Source organism: Convolutriloba macropyga, chromosome 3 (genome assembly GCF_964194025.1).
Source record: "Convolutriloba macropyga chromosome 3, txConMacr16.3, whole genome shotgun sequence".
Lineage (NCBI taxonomy): Eukaryota > Metazoa > Xenacoelomorpha > Acoela > Convolutidae > Convolutriloba > Convolutriloba macropyga.
The window spans coordinates 46717169-46736511 of record NC_134470.1 but is presented as its reverse complement, the minus strand read 5'-3'; the positions used below and the strand labels follow the sequence as shown (position 1 = coordinate 46736511).

The 19343-nt window shown below is 32.3% G+C and overlaps 1 protein-coding gene across 2 annotated transcripts in view; it reads right to left on the bottom strand.

The window, feature by feature from the left end:
• The window catches only part of LOC142336240 (alpha-1,3-mannosyl-glycoprotein 2-beta-N-acetylglucosaminyltransferase-like), a 127424-nt gene that overhangs the window by 46019 nt on the left and 62062 nt on the right, over nucleotides 1–19343 (bottom strand). The gene's annotated exons all lie outside the window — the stretch shown is intronic.

The window sequence follows — 19343 nt, the reverse complement described above, 5'->3', positions numbered from 1 at the left end:
TTATCTCTTTGAATTAAAGTAAATAAAAGTCAATTTCAAAGTGAGGAAGTCATTTTTGTGAGTGAGGTTAGTCAAGTGTGACCAAAAAATTCATCACCCAAACCAACAAAACATTCGCTCCACTAAGAGAGAAAAAAGACGTCAAGCACGCACTTCAGTTGAAAGTGCATGAACGAATGAACAAAAAGCAGATTTGAAGTGTTGTGACGTCATATGTTCGCAACAAAGATCGCGACGACGAAATAAAAAAAACATAACAGGACCAGTCCTGACGTACAATTCAAAGAACTTTCATTGACTAAACAGAAAACTAGACCTAGAACGGACTATGAATGGATTGGGAAAACCATTTAGAAAAAATCCAATCCAAAAAATTGAAAAAACAGTAAAAATCAAAATGAAATTGCCGCATGTGAACAAAAAACCACTAGCGAGACAGCGAATTTTTGTTCAAACACCGTTTTCTCTACTTTCAATTTAGAACGAAAAAAATTTCTTGCCGCAAAACCACTTGCTTTTTGCTCCATTTCCTGTTTCAGCGTGATCAAAATCATTACACCAATTTCACCTCAAAAATCATGAAAATGTGTGAAGAGAACTTAAAAAAAAGACAGCGCCAATACAATTCAAATTCTTTGAATTGTAAAAAAGACCAAGAAAAGGCCAATAATATCCCCAGCTATCGCTGTGCGGCTAATAAAAAGTTCGAACTGGACCACCGTTTCAATAGAATCGAGAAATATCACGAACGTAATTTGAAATGAAGGACAATAAGTTTAATAAGGACATTAACGCAGTTAGAATATACTCTAAATATTTAAAGAATAAGTCTTAGTGCTCGGGAGTAATTGGCATATCTCGTTTCTTTTGATTTTGTCTTTTGACACATAACGGATTCACTGAATTGAAAAAAAAATTGCTGAACTCAAAGTTCCATTTAGTTGAAAAAGTGAGTTAGGTAAGTTAGAGGTCAACCATGAAAGGGCCCGCTTACGAAAAGCCAAAAAAAGGAAAAATGGATAAACGGAGAGCGCCTAAATAATAGCCGGCGACTATTAAAAAAATTATCAATGAGTACTTGGCAATCTAAATGAAATTGGTAACTAGGAATTATCATAATTCTTACCTTGCTGATAAAGAGATGGAGAGATGATTACTAACACAAATAACAAAAGATCTAAATACAAAAAACTAAATGTAACAAAAGAACTAGCATCTAAAACTTCGTCGCTGTTAATCGCGTTTCTACATTCATTTAGTTTTATCTTGACTGCACTCGTTTTTGATTTAACTATTAGGCAATAGTTCTTTAAAATGATTGGAGAAAAATCAGCTAAGGGGAAGCTATCGTATAATAGCTATTGTAATCTTAGTGAAGCTAGCCTTCAAGGGTCACGCAAACTCCACGCAACTAGCCTTCAAGGGTCACGCAAATTTCTAAAAATTGAAGACCATGAAGCTATCATCAGCTGTAGATTTAAAGACTAACGAATCTTTAACCGAACTGCGCACAAACACAGTACAAGTGATTTTCTTTCAATAAATTATGTAAATTCAAAAAAAATATAACCAGACGGCTAAAAATTTGAAAGCTCCAATAAATTGATTGAAAAAACCACTGAATTTCCAAATGAGTATAGATAGGCCAAGGAACCTAGAGATAACATATTATAAGTAACAGATGAAAGATTTTCTGTGGTGGCAGAAACAAATTCTAAGCTCCCATGTGAGAATACAAACTCAAAAATGAATCGTTAGTTAAACTTAAAAGCTTTCCAAGAAACATTACCGACAATGTTTCCCATTTGGAACTTCTGAAATTGTTGGAAAAAGTAGTTTTTGAAGACTTTTTTAACCCGCCTGTTTGATTCATTCCCTTTTCAGCTTTTTTCAAGACAATTATTAAGTGATAAGCCTCTTCGGATGGTACTTTTGTCCAGCCATGATGTTTTTGATCTCTCTTCAAGAAAATTAGTTTTCGTTCTTGAATGTCTGTAAAACTTATAGGTTGGCAAGCTAAGTCGTGTTATTCTCCGGAAGGCAGGTTTCTTAAATGTCAAGAGTTGATTGACATACAGTGCTGTTCTGTATTCAAGCAATTGTTCAATTGGCAGTACGTAATTATCTAGTTTGATACTAAGTCAGCAATTGTTAAATCGATGAAAGTAAATTTTACTGCCCAATTGAGTTGCTTTTCTTAGGTTGTTAGATTTTTTTGAACTGGACGAAAGCAAAACAGCTGAGTACTGGAGATGAATAATTACAAGAGAATTCAGCAGGGTTTTGCGCAAATGGTATAGTACTACGTTTCTGAAGACAAAGTGTTTTTATTCCTTGCGCCATCTTGCTGAGTATTTGTTTAACTTGTTGTTGGTACAACTTTTTGTCCAAAATTACTCCGAGATATTTCACATTCTCAACTTCTTTTATTATATGGTTGTCAACTTTAATAGACTCTGCTGCGGATGAAGTGCCAAAGACAATGAACACTGTTTTTTCTGAATTCAGTTTTAAAGAATGGTATGAAAAATGGTCAACAAGAGAGGAAATTGATTTCTCTAAATGTAGCTTGCAATCAGTAATTCTTTCGCCGAATGAGCAGATTGTACAACAGACGAGCAGATTGTACATATATTAACAAAATTGTAATTATAGTAATGCATCTGGAAAATTTTAATTAATCATTTTTGGTTGAACCCAACTAAAGTAAAAATACGATGAGAAAGGTCCTACCTGTCGGTTCAAGGGTGTCTTCACGTGCTTATAAAAAATGCAAACGATCGTTTGAATCCTAACAACTTTTGTGGCTACACAGACCATAGGGTAGTTTGATACATTTCTGAATGCTCAATACTAACATTGAATTACACCCCATTTGTTTATCTTTTCTTCTGGTAAAAGTAATTGTTTGCTCCTCTTGTTTCTCTGAAATTATAACCGCCTTGCAGTTTTCAAAAAAGTTTTGGATATTTCCAATGGCATCGGCTCTGTATTGCTAATTTTTAAAATTAGTAGTTTCGCCAGAAGAATTTTGTATTCGGGTTAGAGCTCACCAACTCACCAGATAGAACCAAATGCGATACCGACAATTATTCTGTCAATCTATATGTTGTAATTTTTTTTCCAGACAAAGAAAGCTCTGCTGAAATAGATACGATAGTACAAACGATATAAAAAACAATAATCTCATTATCAAAGGTATGTCAAAGGTATGTAATCTCTTTGCCAATCTTAGCGAAAAGTGAAAATGTTCAGACGACAGATTGACAAGCCGGAGGAAAATAATTGCTACATACTTTGAAATAATAATCAGTTTCGATCATAATTTCCATTTCACCTCAAATGTGTTAATGTCAAAAACATCATAGGATTGAACAGATACTTAGTTTATTCGATTTTAAAGCTACTTATAGTTGTTCGAAGCAACCTACAAATCCAGCAGATCTCTCAAAATTAAATGCATAACAAAAGATTAACATACCCGGCAGATTGCCGGAGAATAGCCGCCGTTGATTCCAATAAGCATGATTGGGATTGAAATATTAGAAGATATTGAAAAAAATAGATTTTTGTACAAAAACATTTTTAAGTCCCATTTATTTTGATGGCATCATGTAGTAGTAGAACATCAAGTAGTTGAACATCATGTACTTCTGTTTCTTAGAGAGAGGCTACAGGGGCTACTATCAATACCAATAAGCATAAGAGACGGTAACTAGGACTTACAGGAACGACGTTCAAATACCGGGCATCTAAAATTGGGCTTTATGGGTTTATCCCGTTTCTACTTCTGACTTCAATTTTTTTATACTGACTCTGTTCATTTTGAATTGCTTTGCTGAGCAACTGATGTTCAAAATCACTTTTAGCAGAATGAGCGAAGAGAGAAACTAGCCTAGAGAAGTCTAAAAGATATCCCGCAAAATGTTGAAAAAGCGGCAAAATGAGGTAAAGCGAAACATTTTTTTATTCGACGAAGTAAAAAACATAGCAGGACAAGTCCTGACGTACAATTCAAAGCATTTTCATTCACTAAACAGAGAAACTAGACCAAGAATAGACTATGAGTGAATTGAGAACCATTTTAAAAAAATCAGATCAAAAAAGAAAAAAACAGAAAATCAATGTCAAAATGCCGCATGTGAATAAAAAAACCACTAGCGAGAAATGAAAATTCAATTCAAACAAAAAATTAGGCCTGGAAAGAGCTGTGAATGGATTGGGAAAACCATTTAGAAAAAAATCCGATCCAAAAAATCGAAAAAACAGTTAAAATCAGAGTGCAATTGTCGCATGTGAACAAAAAACCACTACCGAGAAATCGAATTTTTGTTCAAACACCATTTTCTCACTCTACTTTAAAATTAGAACAAAAAAAATTCACGCCGCAAAACCACTCGCTTTTTCGCTCCATTTCCTGTTTCGGCGTGACCAAAATCACCACTCCAATTTGACCTCAAAAATCATGAAAATGTGTGAACAGCTCTTAAAAAAGACAGCGCCCCAATACAATTCAAATTTTTTGAATTGTAACAAATTCTTTGAATTGTAAAAAATAGGAGCGCTATAATAGCCGGCTGAGAAGATGAGGGCGGCTATTTAAAAAAAATAGGAGCGCTATAATAGCCGGCTGAGAAGATGAGGGCGGCTATTAAAAACATACCGACTAACGCCGGGCAAATTGCTCTTAAACGACCAGAGAGCGGTTGGCTTCGGAAGTAATCAGCTGCAAATGCTGGGGCTTAAGAATCCTAGCATTATGGGTGGGGTGGGGGAGGTTGGAGTGTGTGTCTTGGTCACGCGTGAGGAAGGGGTGTGTCGAGAGGGGAGGGGAGTTGGACTGGACGGGGACTCAAATTTCCAGGTAGAGGAGAGCTGACGTTGCGAGTGGCGGGTAGTCAGGGGGAGTGGGTAAGTGGGTTGAAACTACAAGAAACGCTCTTCACACCATAAATGTATGCCTCCAAAGCTGTTTTGGTGAATCGCATACTTAGAGTCCATTAAGCCAAAAGGCTCTAAGAGAAGTTAATGCCCTCCGGGAGCTACCAATGTATCCCATTTTTGAGGACGAAAAGTCAAAAAGAGTAGTGGATAAAACAGGGCTTCCAGCCACCGGCCAACTTGATCCATTTCCCCTCGTAAAAACTCGGGGAAATCGACCAAGCCGTCTGCTAACTGGAAGCCCTGTTTTATCCACTACTATAAGTAAAAAAAAAAATGAAAATTAGCCAAAAATAAGCCAAAACCCGCATGCTTAAGCACACCATGCGCATGTGCTCAGTTGCGCAAAGTTTCCTACTCAGACTAATGCGCAAGTATGCGGATATGCGCTTATCTCTTAATTTTTTCAAAAATTTCATTATAATTATATTTCTGGCTTATAATTTTATTAGTGATAAGGCTAGAGATGAGGCTAGAGATAAGGCTAGAGATAAGACCAGAGATAAGGCTAATGATAAGGCTGGAGATAAGGCTTATAATACTATTAAAAATTATTTAAAAAATATTTAGTAATCTATTCTTCTAATAATTTATCTATATCTATACCTTTGGCTTTTAATTTACGATATATTAGAGAATATCTATAATACTCTGATTCTTCTTTTACTTCTTTATCAGGGAACCTGCTTCGTAGATTAAAGCCCCCGGCCAGATTTATATCTTTATGAGAATTTTTTATATGGCTCCTTAACCCACTAAAGCTAATAATCGAAGGGCAATATTCACACTTAACTTTAGTTGAATTACATTCTTCACATATTGACTTCTTTTTATCAAAACATTTTATTTGTTATATCAAATTTTGTTTCTATATGACTATCAGTGAACAGGGCTTCTTCCTTGGTACCCCAACTATTTCTCAGATTCTTTGGGTTAGGGTACGGGATAGAATTAGGGATAGAATTAGATTTAGGGCTAGAATTAGAAAAAGGGGCTTCGCCCTTGGTTCCCCAACTGCTTCGCAGATTAGAATCAGATTTAGGATTAGAGCTAGAGCTAAAGATAGAGCTAGAGCTAGAGTTTGGAACTAGAACACTTTGACTAGAACACTTTGAAGCAGTACCTCTTAACTTAGAAGAAATTTCTTCCACACAATTACCACTTATTGTTTGATTTCCACATGCACACTTACTAACTTTATCTTTATGTTCTATTTTATAATGAAAAAGCAAAGTGTGGGGGGTTCCACATCCATAATTACAATCTAAACATTTCATGTGCATTATTTATAAGGAATCAAAATTTATTTTTTATTATTATAAACTCTTATAACTAATCAAACTTTACAGTTTTATATTTATATTTGTAATTATTTATAACTAGCTATAATTCCAATTAAACATCTAGCATGATCTTTAGAGAAGGCAAACTTAGCTAGAGTTTCCATACCTAACTTTCAGTTAACCATTCAGTTTCATCTCCGATAAAATTTATAATTTCATCTTTATATTTTTGATCATTTTTATATAGATCTTTTAAATCATCTCTACCCTTTTCGTTTAGATTTTCAGTCTCTTCATCAATATACTCTTCTAGTTGTCGGGTATTAATATACGGTGAAGAAGCTCTATCTTGTTCATACTCTTGATATGAAGTTGGTGACCCATCCTCCCCATAAGCATAGTTCAATAACGCACCCGTTCTATTTATCATATGACTTGCATGTGCTGCCATGTTTGATGCAATTCTTACTGTTGGCTCGGGTTTAATACAATTATATATCATAAATAGTGCACTCAAACTCCTTGATATACATCCTGCATACTTTGTCCAATTAGCAACAATCTTTTCTTTTGTTAGAACATCATTCTAAATTTTAATATTGTTTAAAGTAAGAAGTTTATTAAAATAGAACTAATAGTTATCTGCATTAACAACAGCTCTATCTGTAGCATTAATCAATAGTGGTTTCATATATGCTTTAAGTTTATGTATCTCACTACTTTCTAATTCATCTTTTAAACTACGAGCTTTAAGGTCAAGGAAACCAATTTTTGAGTCATATATCATAGTTCTATTTCTATCAAAAATAATAAAAGTTTCCTCTTTCTTATTAAACTTAGTCATGCCATAACGAAGTGCATCATCTGTTCCATTTGTACAATTATAATAACTATTATTTAACTCTTGAACTATACCACGGAAGTCATGCTTGCATTCATATGTTGTTTAACATTCTTAAACAGATCGGCTCCATTATAAGTTGTTATATAAATAGTATCACAATTCATTCTAGCCATATTTTCTATCAGAGCTGGTTTATGACACATTACAATCATTTGAATATTTTTATTCCTTCCTTCTGTAAAATAATGAACTATATCCTTATTAAACTTATCACCCATATCATCAAGAACGATTACACTATTTTGGAATTTGAGTATATTTTGCATTGTGATCACATTTATATCACCCATTTCAAATCCAGCATAGGGTGCACCGGTCTCGGGATCAATCCTTTTAATGTTTACATACGATGATTATATTTTTGTTATCTTGTACCTGATGGGTGTCCGACCATGCATTGCCATCTAAGTATAACTTTAAATATTGTCTAACAAAATAAGTCTCCCGTACCAGTAGCACCATAAACAATAGTATATAATGGTGAATTTTCAAATTCAAATCTAACTAATCGTCTATTCATAAACCCACCAAAGTTTTCTTCTAGTTTTTTATATTTACTTGGCAAGTCACTATATACTAAATAACAAAACACTGTTACTAAGAAGAGTATAAAAATTATTAAACCTATTTCCATTTTTACATGTGGAATATAGTCTTATAATTAGACTTAAACTTATAATTAGACTTATAGATGGATTTAGACTTATAATTAAACATTAATAATTATTACATAAAAAAATGTTTATCCTAAGTTTTGAAGAATTCTATAATGAATTTGGTATTATGATGAACCCATGAGTGATATCAGAATAAAAGATATAGGTAAAGATATAAGTCTAACCCCAATAGAAACAATAATGAGAGATGAGAAACCAGAAATGATTAATGAAACCAACTTCAACATTATTGCTAATTTACATCCAGATGATGGCACTCACTGGGTTTTAGTTATAAGAAGGGGAGGTGGAAAAGTTTATTACTTTGACAGTTTTGGTGTTGAGACTCCACCATTATTCTCAGAAAAATATGTTGATCTGGGCTCTAATCAAAGAATACAAGAATATGATGAATCTTATTGTGGGGCTTATTGTTTATATATGATCCACCTTATTGATAGAAGATTTATAATAGAGGGTGCTTTGGACATTCTAGTTAATCAAGTTAAATGTCCCGATGGATAAAAAAAGTGTCAGTGTTTGGGTTGTAAAGCTAAAGGTAAACTCGCAGTTAAAGTTATGCTGATGTAAAAGTTAAAGCTAAAGGTAATGCTGATGTAAATGTTAATGACAATGGCAATGACAATCATGGAACCTGCTTCGCAGATGGTAATCACAATGACGATGGTAATGACAATGACAATGGCAATGGAAAACAGGAGACCCATAATGATGATGATAATATTTATATTAGTATATTTAGTGAAAGTCCTTGGTCCCCCAACCAAACAGAGATAAACCTTGTTCACAACGTGGTTGTGGATGTGGATGTGGAGGGGCCCCTTCTCTAAAGGTAACAACGCTTGTACACCAGTAAATAGTAAAGGGAATTTATTAATCGATATTAATGGAAGTCTACAATCATGGATAACTGATAGGAATATAACGGTCTTTGCCCCTTTCCCAGAAAACCTCAGATGTAATAATAGCAGGTCCTAGTGAGTGTGGTAAGAAATTCTTATTAAAGAATCTATTTATACCCGGCATACAATTTGATAGATTATATATCATTGGTCCTACTGGTAATCAAAATAATGATTTAAAGTATAAAAGATATTGTGTTTATTAAGGATATAAAAGAATTACCCCACCCTGATGAACTACCAAAAGATATAAAGAAACTCATGATATTTGATGATGTTATAGCTAAGGAACCAATTATTAATGGATACTTTTGTAGAGCTAGACATGAAAATTGTGATATGATATATCTTAAACAAAATATATTCTCAGCAGATAGACAGAATGATAGAGAGAACTGTAATCTATTTATTTTCCTTGAACAAAGAGGCAAAGCCATCACTGCTATATATTATGATCACTTTACTGATCTCAACTTAGTTATAATGATTTTAGTAATATATGTGAAAAGGTATGGTCCAGGCCTTATAATTACATTGTCATTGATAAATCTAAAAATAGATATGATTGTGGTAAACTAATAATTAATTGGGATTGGAGAGTTTTATAGTTTAATAATATTTATTATTAAGTATAAGTATAAGTCTCAGTATAAGTCTAAGTATAAGTCTAAGTATAAGTCTAATTATAAGTATAAGTCTAAGTATAAGTATAAGTATAAATCTCAGTCTAAGTCTCAGTCTAATTATAAGTATAAGTCAAAGTATAAGTCCAAGTATAAGTATAAGCCTATAACTAAATGAGATGGACCTTTGGTCAGCTAATTATACTAGATGCAAAGTAAAACTCAATACATCTCCATTAAAGTCTATAGGTTTTCCATGCTCATCTTTAATATGAAATTCAATATATTCTATTCTATCTTTAGTTACATTCTGATATAAGATATTAGTCGGTATAATTTTTATTAAGTAATCTGGTGGTTCTGTTAGAGTAAAAGTATATAGTATATCTGTGTTATTACCATTATCTTTAACACCAGATAAAAGATTACAAAGAATATTAATAGTACTAAAACCCATAATATCAATAATCTTTTGAGATGTATATTTACCTTGTTCATAAACCTTTTTCCGAAATCCTAGTCATGAGGCTATTGAGTTTTCTACATCAAAGTTAATTGCACCTTGTTTTATTTCCATTAAACATTTCACTGTATTCTTATCGGGTTCTATTATAACATTACCAGCAGTTTCTTCTTTTATTAATTGTGCTATTTCACTTAATTCATAGGCACCTGGTGTAACAGCTAAAATTTTACCATTATGGGGCGAAGCCCATGTTTCGCTATACAAAAATTGATTATTCCCTCTATTCACAATAAACACCGAATTATAAACCGATAATCTGATTAAACCTAATGTTGTATTAAGTATAGGTTACTAAGTTAAACTTCTCTGATGACTTTATCATTCTAAAGTTAAGCGTGTGTTCTTTAGTTTTAGTTAAAACTTCATGTATCTTTTGTAGTTCCCATAAGACTAAACTGTCAGTCGTTTTTTGACTTATGAAATTGGACTTTGATTTGAATACAACTTATGATTTTAATAACGATATACACAGAAGTAAGATTATAAAGTATAAACAAATATAAACCAACAATGCAAACAGTCAATACTAACATCAAAATCATTCTCAATAGAGAAGAGAATCATTTAAATATACATGATTCATATCTAGAGAGAGTTTGTTGTATCAAATAATGCTGGTGATGTATTTGCTAATGATGCTAATATCAGATTAATTTATTATGGTAAGATGGCAGTATTTAGTTCAATTAAGCTTGAAACTAGTGGTGGTAGGACAATTGAATATATTGATCATTGCCATCCTAATCTATTAATGTATAAGTTATTAACTAGTACTGGTCATTAATATGAGAGTGGTTTTTGTTAGAAATCAGGGTAATAGAGATAGTCAACTCAAAGGTGATCATGCTGCTGCAGAACGAGGTCATATGTATATGATGCTTAAGATGAGTGATGAATTTGGTTTTGCGAATGACTTAGAAAAGATTATATATGGGTTAGGATTTAAACTAATATTAAAAAGAAATAATAATGATAGAGCTCTATTTAGAGTTGATGCTGATCCTGGCCGGGTGGCTAATGATGGTAATATAGAAATTAGAGATATATCAAGAAGTATACCTAGTATTGATCCTAGAAATGATAATAGAACTATTGTACAGAACGGATTAAATAAAAAGAATAATATTGACTTCAGTTATTATGGAAGGGAAACCTTTTACAAGAATGTACCCAATGCTACTAACTTCTTATTTGATCTTGGTATGGAAAGTGGTATGAAAAGACCTCAATACATAATAATTGGTTTTGAAAATAATAATGTTAATGAACAAGTTCATGATGCAAGTACATTTGATATAATGAATGTTACTTAATGTTATTGTAAGATTGGTAGTGAGTTTTATCCTGAGGATAGAATGAATATAAATTATGGTACTAATAAATATGAGACTTCTAAAGAGATTGTTAATTTTAATAAAGATTATAATGGTTTACCTCATAATATTAAACCATATATAAATCACAGAACATTCAAAAGTAGTTATAGAATATATGTATTTGATACTAGATATCAAAATGATCATATAGGTCCACAACCAATACAACTTAATTTTAAATTTAGTGATGCAGTTGCAGATGTTATATGTCATGCATTAGTGTTAACTAGAAAAGTTTTCAGTGTTAATAGTGATGGTAATAAGCTGGTTGATATAGTCTCGTAGAGACTAATGACCGAAGGTCTATTCTATCTTAGTTATAGTTATAGTCAATGTTATAGTCAATGTTATGATATAGCAAATGTTATGATATAGTCGATGTTATGTTTTAGTCAATGTTATAGACAATGTCTTAGACACTGTTATAGACAAAACTCTAGTCACCACTCTAGTCAATACCTTAGTCATTATCTTAAACAAACTATTTCCTACTAGTCTTAACAAAACCTTTAGCATAAATAGTATCTAGTTTCTTTTTATTCTCTAGAGACAAAGGGGCTTCGCCCTTGGTACCCCAACCCGTAGCTTCAAGCTTAGTCTTGGGCTTTGGCTTCGTCTTAGCCTTAGGTAATGGCTTAGGCTTAGTCTTAGGTAATGGCTTAACAACAAAGGGATTAAACTTTTTAACTTCCATTATTTTTTATATATAAACATTAGTAGCTTTGATAAGTTTAAAACTTATTCTTATTGTGTTGGTGGTAGACATTATAGTGGTACTAAAAATATAAGGAGGGTTGTCTCAGCCAAAGGAACTAAGATGTTAAAGGGTAATTGTACTAAATGTAAAAGCAATGAATCAATGACTGTCAGTGATGCAACAATAGAAGCAGAGGGGTTGAAAGACTTCTTTAATAAGAGTGTAGGAAAAGAAACATTTAACTTTGGAAAGAAAGTTGCTAATAACCCAGTAAGAGCATTAGAAATAGCAAGTAAAAAAGAAAGTGCAGCTGCAAGTAGAAACCCTAAAGCAGCTCTAGCAGCTACACCTGATTTAATTAAAATTGCAACTACTGGTGAAGGTATAAAAGTAGTACAGAAAGGTAGAGGGTTATATTTAAGTACTAAGAAGAGATAGTTTAAGTCTAGATTAGTAAAACTACTTCTTAGATCTACATCTAACGGTAAATAATAATACTAATATTATTATTACTAAATTAAATATTATAACTAAACACTATTAAATTTAGTTTAAAAAAACACTCATATTATTTTTCTTATTCTTCTTATATTCCTCATATACTTTAACTAATTCATTATATTCGCCATTATCTATTTTATTACCATTCATTAATTTAGTATATAGTTTATTAAACTTATCACTAAACTGTTTACTTAAAATATACATTTCTGAATACTTTATAATTTTATTTCTTATTGTTTTTGATAATGAACCAGAAACAGTTGCCGTAGCAAAAGCTGTTGGTATAGAATAAGGCAAGCCTATACCTGTTAATGCAACTGATCTTGATGTTCCAGTTGTTGCTATAGATGATAATAATATTTCTGTTATCTCAGCAAAATGTAATGCTTATATCTACTTCACTTTTTATTATAATTATTAGTTTTAGTTTCATAATAATTTCTAATATCTTTTATAATGTTAATGTTGTTATTAAATTTAGTATTAGCTTGAATCTTTTCAATTATGAATCTTTCTGATACAGATGATAGAGCCGGATATAATAATCTCAGACTCGGTGCTGATGGTTGATTCATTTTCAGTAGTAAAATAACTCTCAATATCCTTCATTATTTAAAATCATAATGCATCTCTAATCTTGCTTGTTCTTTGTAGTCTACTAGCTTACTTTCTAGTAAAATAGGTACTATATATTTTATAACTATCTTCATCTTTAATATATGGTTTTCTCTTAAACCTCTCCATCTATCAACACATGCATCACCCAATTGAATATTAGTAATTGACTGATTAAACTTATTGTTATCAAACTCCACTTTTATTTCAATATATTTAGAAATGGTATCAGCGGAAGCTTTGTTGCCAAAATGAACAATATTAGTTTTTATTTCAGTCAACTTATTGGCTAATGTGGATATATTAGATGAGTTAAGAGAAACTAGTTCAACTGTATCACCATCAATCCATACAGTATCTCCATTGGTTGTAGATGATCGCAAAACAATAATGTTTGCATTTAGTTGGCCATTAGTAACTTCTTCAAAATTACCTTCTCTTAGTTCAGTTATGTTTCTACTTAAAATATCTATTTTATTATTAGATGATAATAGGTTATTATCACAATACTCTTTATTAACAACATCTTTTTGATCTATGGGAGGGTGTACATTTGTAATTTTATAAGTATCTTTCATGTCAATATTATCATTATCTTCTAGGAATAAACCATGAGCCTTACTTAGTGTTAAGTTGTTGATTGATGTTTAGACTGATTGAATCTATTTCTTATCATCTTTGTATTTGTTTACAGTAAGAAACTATCTGCGAAGCAGGTTCCCTGATCTACTTTGTAGCTGACCGGAGGTCTATCCAGCATCGCTGACTTATAACCGAAGGTTAATATTTAATGATTCCAAAGCCTTATTATTAGATTCAAAATCAAACTCGGATTTTAATTGTTCCTGTTCATAATATTTACCTTCTATTATCTCTCCATTAATATCTTCTATTTTATATGTTGGTGGTTGGGTTTTTAGAACTTCATTCACTTTAAACAATTGTCTATTCCAATTAGAAGTGTATCCTTTAGAGAAAATGTTACGTTTGTCAGCAAATGTTACGTTTGTCAGCAAATGTTACGTAAGTTTAGGTTTAATATTCTTAAAACTAAGTGTATTTAACTTTATCGGGATAATTATAAGCATCAACGGGTGTCATATTGATTATTGAATGAATGTTTACTACTTTATATTTTAATGGAATGGTTTTTAAACTCTTTCAGGTAATGAATTAATTAATATTGTGAATAAGGTCCAAGTTAAAAGAGCGAAATCAAAAGAAACGCGATAAACATAAAGCGCGGTCATTAAGTCATAAAGCAATAGGTTATCAAAGTTCATTAAAGCGAATGCTAGCTGGCGTTTGTATTATGCTTATTACCCTTCAGTTTAGAGGTTTAATTTCAGAATCTAACCTAATATGCAGTATTTACGCACATCAAATAAGAACTTCAGTTGACACATAGAAAAACTCTGTAAATTTCGGTCGCTCAATTTTCCTTCTCTATCAAGGCCAATGTGCGTCAAGCGGGTCAACGACGGCTATTTTCCCGCATTGTTTACCATATTGCTTATTACAGTTAGTTTGTAGAAGCAGCGACATTCGTATAGTGACATGGAAGCTGATTTTGTCACTTCGCAGATTTCAATACTCAATTCAGTACTCAATTGTTAAAATCAAATCTATTTTTTAACGCTAATTTTGGTTTTTTGACATTTCAACCATTTCTTTGACGTTGAAAGCAATTTTTACTTGCTCTCTTGCTCTCAAACGAAGTTTGCAGCAATTATATTAGTCATAAGGCCTATTTTCAAATATTAGTCCTGTGATTCTTCGCTTGACCGATTTTTTTCTGTCCCTTTTTAGTAGTGGATAAAACAGGGCTTCCAGCCACCACCCAACTTGATCCAATTCCCCTCGTAAAAACTCGGGGAAATGGACCAAGCCGTCTGCTAACTGGAAGCCCTGTTTTATCCACTACTAAAAGCATAATTAAAAAATGAAAATTAGCCAAAAACAAGCCAAAACCCGCATGCTTACGCACACCATGCGCATGCGCTAAGTTACGCATAGTTTCCTACTCAGAATAACGCGCAAGTATGCAGATATGCGCTTATCTCTTAATTTTGTCAAAAATTTCATTATAATTATATTTCTGGCTTATAATTTTATTAAAGATTAAGGCTAGAGATAAGGCTAGAGATAAAACTAGAGATAAGGCTAATGATAAGGCTGGAGATAAGGCTTATAATATTATTAATAATTATCAAAAAAAAATATTTAGTAATCTATTCTTCTAATAATTTATCTATATCTATACCTTTGGCTTTTAATTTACAATATATTAGATAGTATTTATAATACTCTGATTCTTCTTTTATTTCTTTATCAGGGAACCTGCTTCGTAGATTAAAGCCCCCGGTTATTTCTATATATTTATGAAAATTTTTTATATGGCTCCTTAACTCACTGAGGCTAATAATCGAAGGGCAATATTCACACTTAACTTTAGTTGAATTACATTCTTTACATATTGACTTCTTTTTATCAAAACTTGTTATTTGTTATAAACTAATAGTAACCGTAGGACTAATATAACTGCTGCAAACTTCGTTTGAGAGCAAGAGAGCAAGTAAAAATTGCTTTCAACGTCAAAGAGTTGGCTGAAAAGACAAAACGTCTGTATTCTGCGTTCAACAATTAGATTTGATTTTAACATTTGAGTAAATTGAAATCTGCGAAAAGACAAAATCAGCTTCCATGTCACTGAATGAATGTCGCTGCTTCAGCAAACTAACTATAATAAGCAATAACGTCAACATTGTCCAAAAATAGCCGTCGTTGAACAGCTTGACGCACATTGGGATTGATACAGGAGAAAGAAATTAAGAGATAGAAATTGACAGAACTTTTCGATGTGTCAATCAATGTTCTTATTGATGTGCGTAAATTCTGCATATTCGGTTAGATTCTAAAATTACACTTAATTCAGCTTTTAAACTGGAGGCTAATAAGCATAATAAAACCGCCAGTTAGAAATCACTTTAATAAAACTTTGATAACCTAATGCTTTATAACTTATTGACCGCGCTTTATATGTTTATCCCGTTCCTTTTGAATTTGCTCTTTTGTCTTTGGCCGTATGCACTACATTACGTAATTCAAAACGTGAAAAAAATTTAAAGTCCATTTAGTTGAAACAGTGAGTGAAGTAGGTCAGAAGTCAAGCGTAAAAATGGTGACTTATGTAAAATGGAAACGTGATCAAAAGGTAAATGAACGGCAAAATTCAGTAACCGACTCGAAGCATTGGAGCTTTACAAAAAACCGTACCTGCAGCCGAAACCAAAACTTTTTCCCTTAAAACAGTGTTCTTGTACCTCAACAGATTTGATCAAAGAAAGTTTGGCAAAAATTACACCACTGTCGTAACGAGACAAATTTGAGACTTGACGTCATTAGAGAAAGTAAAAAATAAAAACACGATATCATTCAGTAAGCGTACAAAAAAAAGTGTTCAGCAGAAAAAATTGACAGCGTTCAAAACTGCGATGAAATAAAAAAAAAGGATACAAGTCTAAAAAACAAGAACTCCTTATTCAACTATTTGCGCCAAAAGAGACTGAAATGATGAGCCAGATAAAATTCAAACTAAACTAAAGAAACTAAATTAAACTAAATTAAATTGAACAAATAATAGTGTATTTAGCACTCAAGATTTTTTCTCCTGGAGCCACAATAATTAGGATAACAAGATATTATCCTTGAGTTCGAAATAGCTCAAGGTAAAAGGATTTCAAACATTTGCAAAAATTGAAAACATAGCCGGCAGATTGCCGGAATAGCTGCGAAAGAATAGACCTGCGTGCCATATAATAGAGATAGAAACAGATACAGATCTAAATTGAAAAAAAAAAACGACGCCGCTCAAAAAACTAGGTAAAAAACATTCAGCGATAAATTAATAAAGCTTGTTAAAACTCATTCCACAGAAGCCTCTTATTAGGGACCCTTACTGCACAAATGAGTTCCTTTGACCTTAAACAAATTCAAGTCAAACTTAAGTTTTAAAGTGCATAAGTCATTTTATTGAGTGAGGTAAGTCACGTATGATCAAAATCTAATCACGCAAATAACCTAAAAACTTTTGCTAAAGCGAGTGAGAAATGACGTCACGCGCGCAAATTCCGTTAGTGAGAGGAAGAAGTCATTCAGAAAATTTGACTTTTTCAGCTTTGCTGCGTGAACAAATGTAAAACGAAAAAAGAGCGTCAGACGACGAAACAAAAAAAAACCAAGATCACCGCAATATAGCTACGCTCAGCTTACAGCTTCGCAGCTATAATAAACATCAACAAAAAAACATACGGAATAAAACAAAGGCATAAAATAGCTTAACACTAAAACTGAGGGCCCGACGTTTTTCGCAGAAGGTAATAATCAGCCCAAACGTTTAAGCGGAATTCTAGCAAAATCTCAGTGCTGCAATATAAATAATAAATTCCAAACAAAAAAACTAAAACCACAAACATTAAAATAAAATAATTTTGTAAAACAAAAGATAAAGTTGCAGCAAATAAAAACTAAAGGTCTTAGTAGAATGCTAGAACGACATCAGCAGGAAAGTGGAGAAAAAGCACAGTGGGAAACTATAGAATAAGGACATTTTTTGATTTTGAGAGGTAAAACGAAAGTGAAAAAAATTGAAGCAGAAAAACAAATTAACTTCATAAATTAGCATTCGGCGCATAGAAGAAAAATTTCCATCCTCCTGTATGAATAAATGAAGTGAGAACGAAGTTCAAAGACTTGAAACACTAAAACAATTTGCAAAAAAAAACTATGAACATTTTTAATGAATTTTAAAAACTCAACGTCGAAAAACAACTCTGTTATCAAGGAAACAAACAAACATCCCTGAAGATGAAGAAAGCTTTTTGCAGTAGCTAAAACCAAAATACAAACAAAAACAGACAAAAAATGGCCTAAAATTGGCTAAATTTGGTTATTATGTACAAAAGTTTATAGAACAGAGATACCTCACGCTAGAAAGAGTAATCCAATGCATCAAATACCCAATGGAAATTGCCACATGTACAAATTTTTGAAAATAAATCCTCTTAAATATCCAAAAATGCAGAAATAAATAGAAAAAAAAACATCAAAAAACAATTAAAAATTTGTGCCCATTTTTCACTTATATCGCATTGTTGGGCCCTCAAAAAACTGTGTTATTAAATTCAAGAGGTTTTCATATTAAATCAGCATCAACTTAAAGTTCCTCCTACCTATTTCTCGAAATTACAAATAAAAAATGGGCTAATTGGACGAAAAAACGGCTAAAATGGTAATCTATATGCTCCATTCTGTCTAACATTTTCTTTAAAAGTCGAAAAGTCATTCACTGAACGCAGCTCATGATCAAAAAAATTCTCTCGCTCAGCAGAAATCTGCTCAACGTGAAAGCTTTGAATTTCGCTTTTAAATTAAAATGCGCATCCGCATCAACAAATCTACTTCCCTTAAAAAAAACAAAGACCGATAAAAAACCAATATTCCTCTTTGAGTCGTAAAAAAAAGGAGAGCACCTAAATAAATAATAGCCATTGAGTTGATGACAGCAGCTCATAAAAGTTATTTCGAAGGGACGACTAACATCCAAATGGTTAAATTGCCTGTTCTTATTTTTTTTAAATTAACTTTTCATGTCTACTGATTTCGTTAAGACTCCAATTGTAAAATATGGGTTTCTTAAGAGAATGCTCAATCGAATTACATCTCGAGTGAAACGATTTTCACTCTCTGAATCTTCAATTAAATAGAGAATGGTGTGATCCAGAAACTAGCCGCGATAGACGCTTGTGGCCTTCCATGAGTTGAAATAACTAAAAAAAAATAAGATAGACAGATTGACCTCCCGTCCCTAAACAGACCACTAGACTTTTTATTTAAATTCCAACTGTCATATTTATGAGACACATAAGCTCTATAAGGAAAAAACCCTAATGGAGCTTTTTCAAAATCAATATTCGAAACCAAAAACTCAAGACTCTAATACTCAAGAATTAGGGCATATACGTTTGGCAATACTTATATGGACAATATTGACCTGTAACTAGTAAATGTTCATAAAATTTAAAGTTCATTAAGCGAGCTCAGAAGTCAATTTTTTAAGTGAGCTAAGTCACGCAATTGACCTAAAAGCAGAACAATTGACGTAATGCACACAAATTATAACTGCAAAGCAGTAGAAATCACTAAAATTGAAAAAGTCCAATTCGAAGAAGCCAGGTTTCAAGAATCATCGATGGAGACGACAAATTAAAAAAAATTAGCAGGACAAGTCCTGACG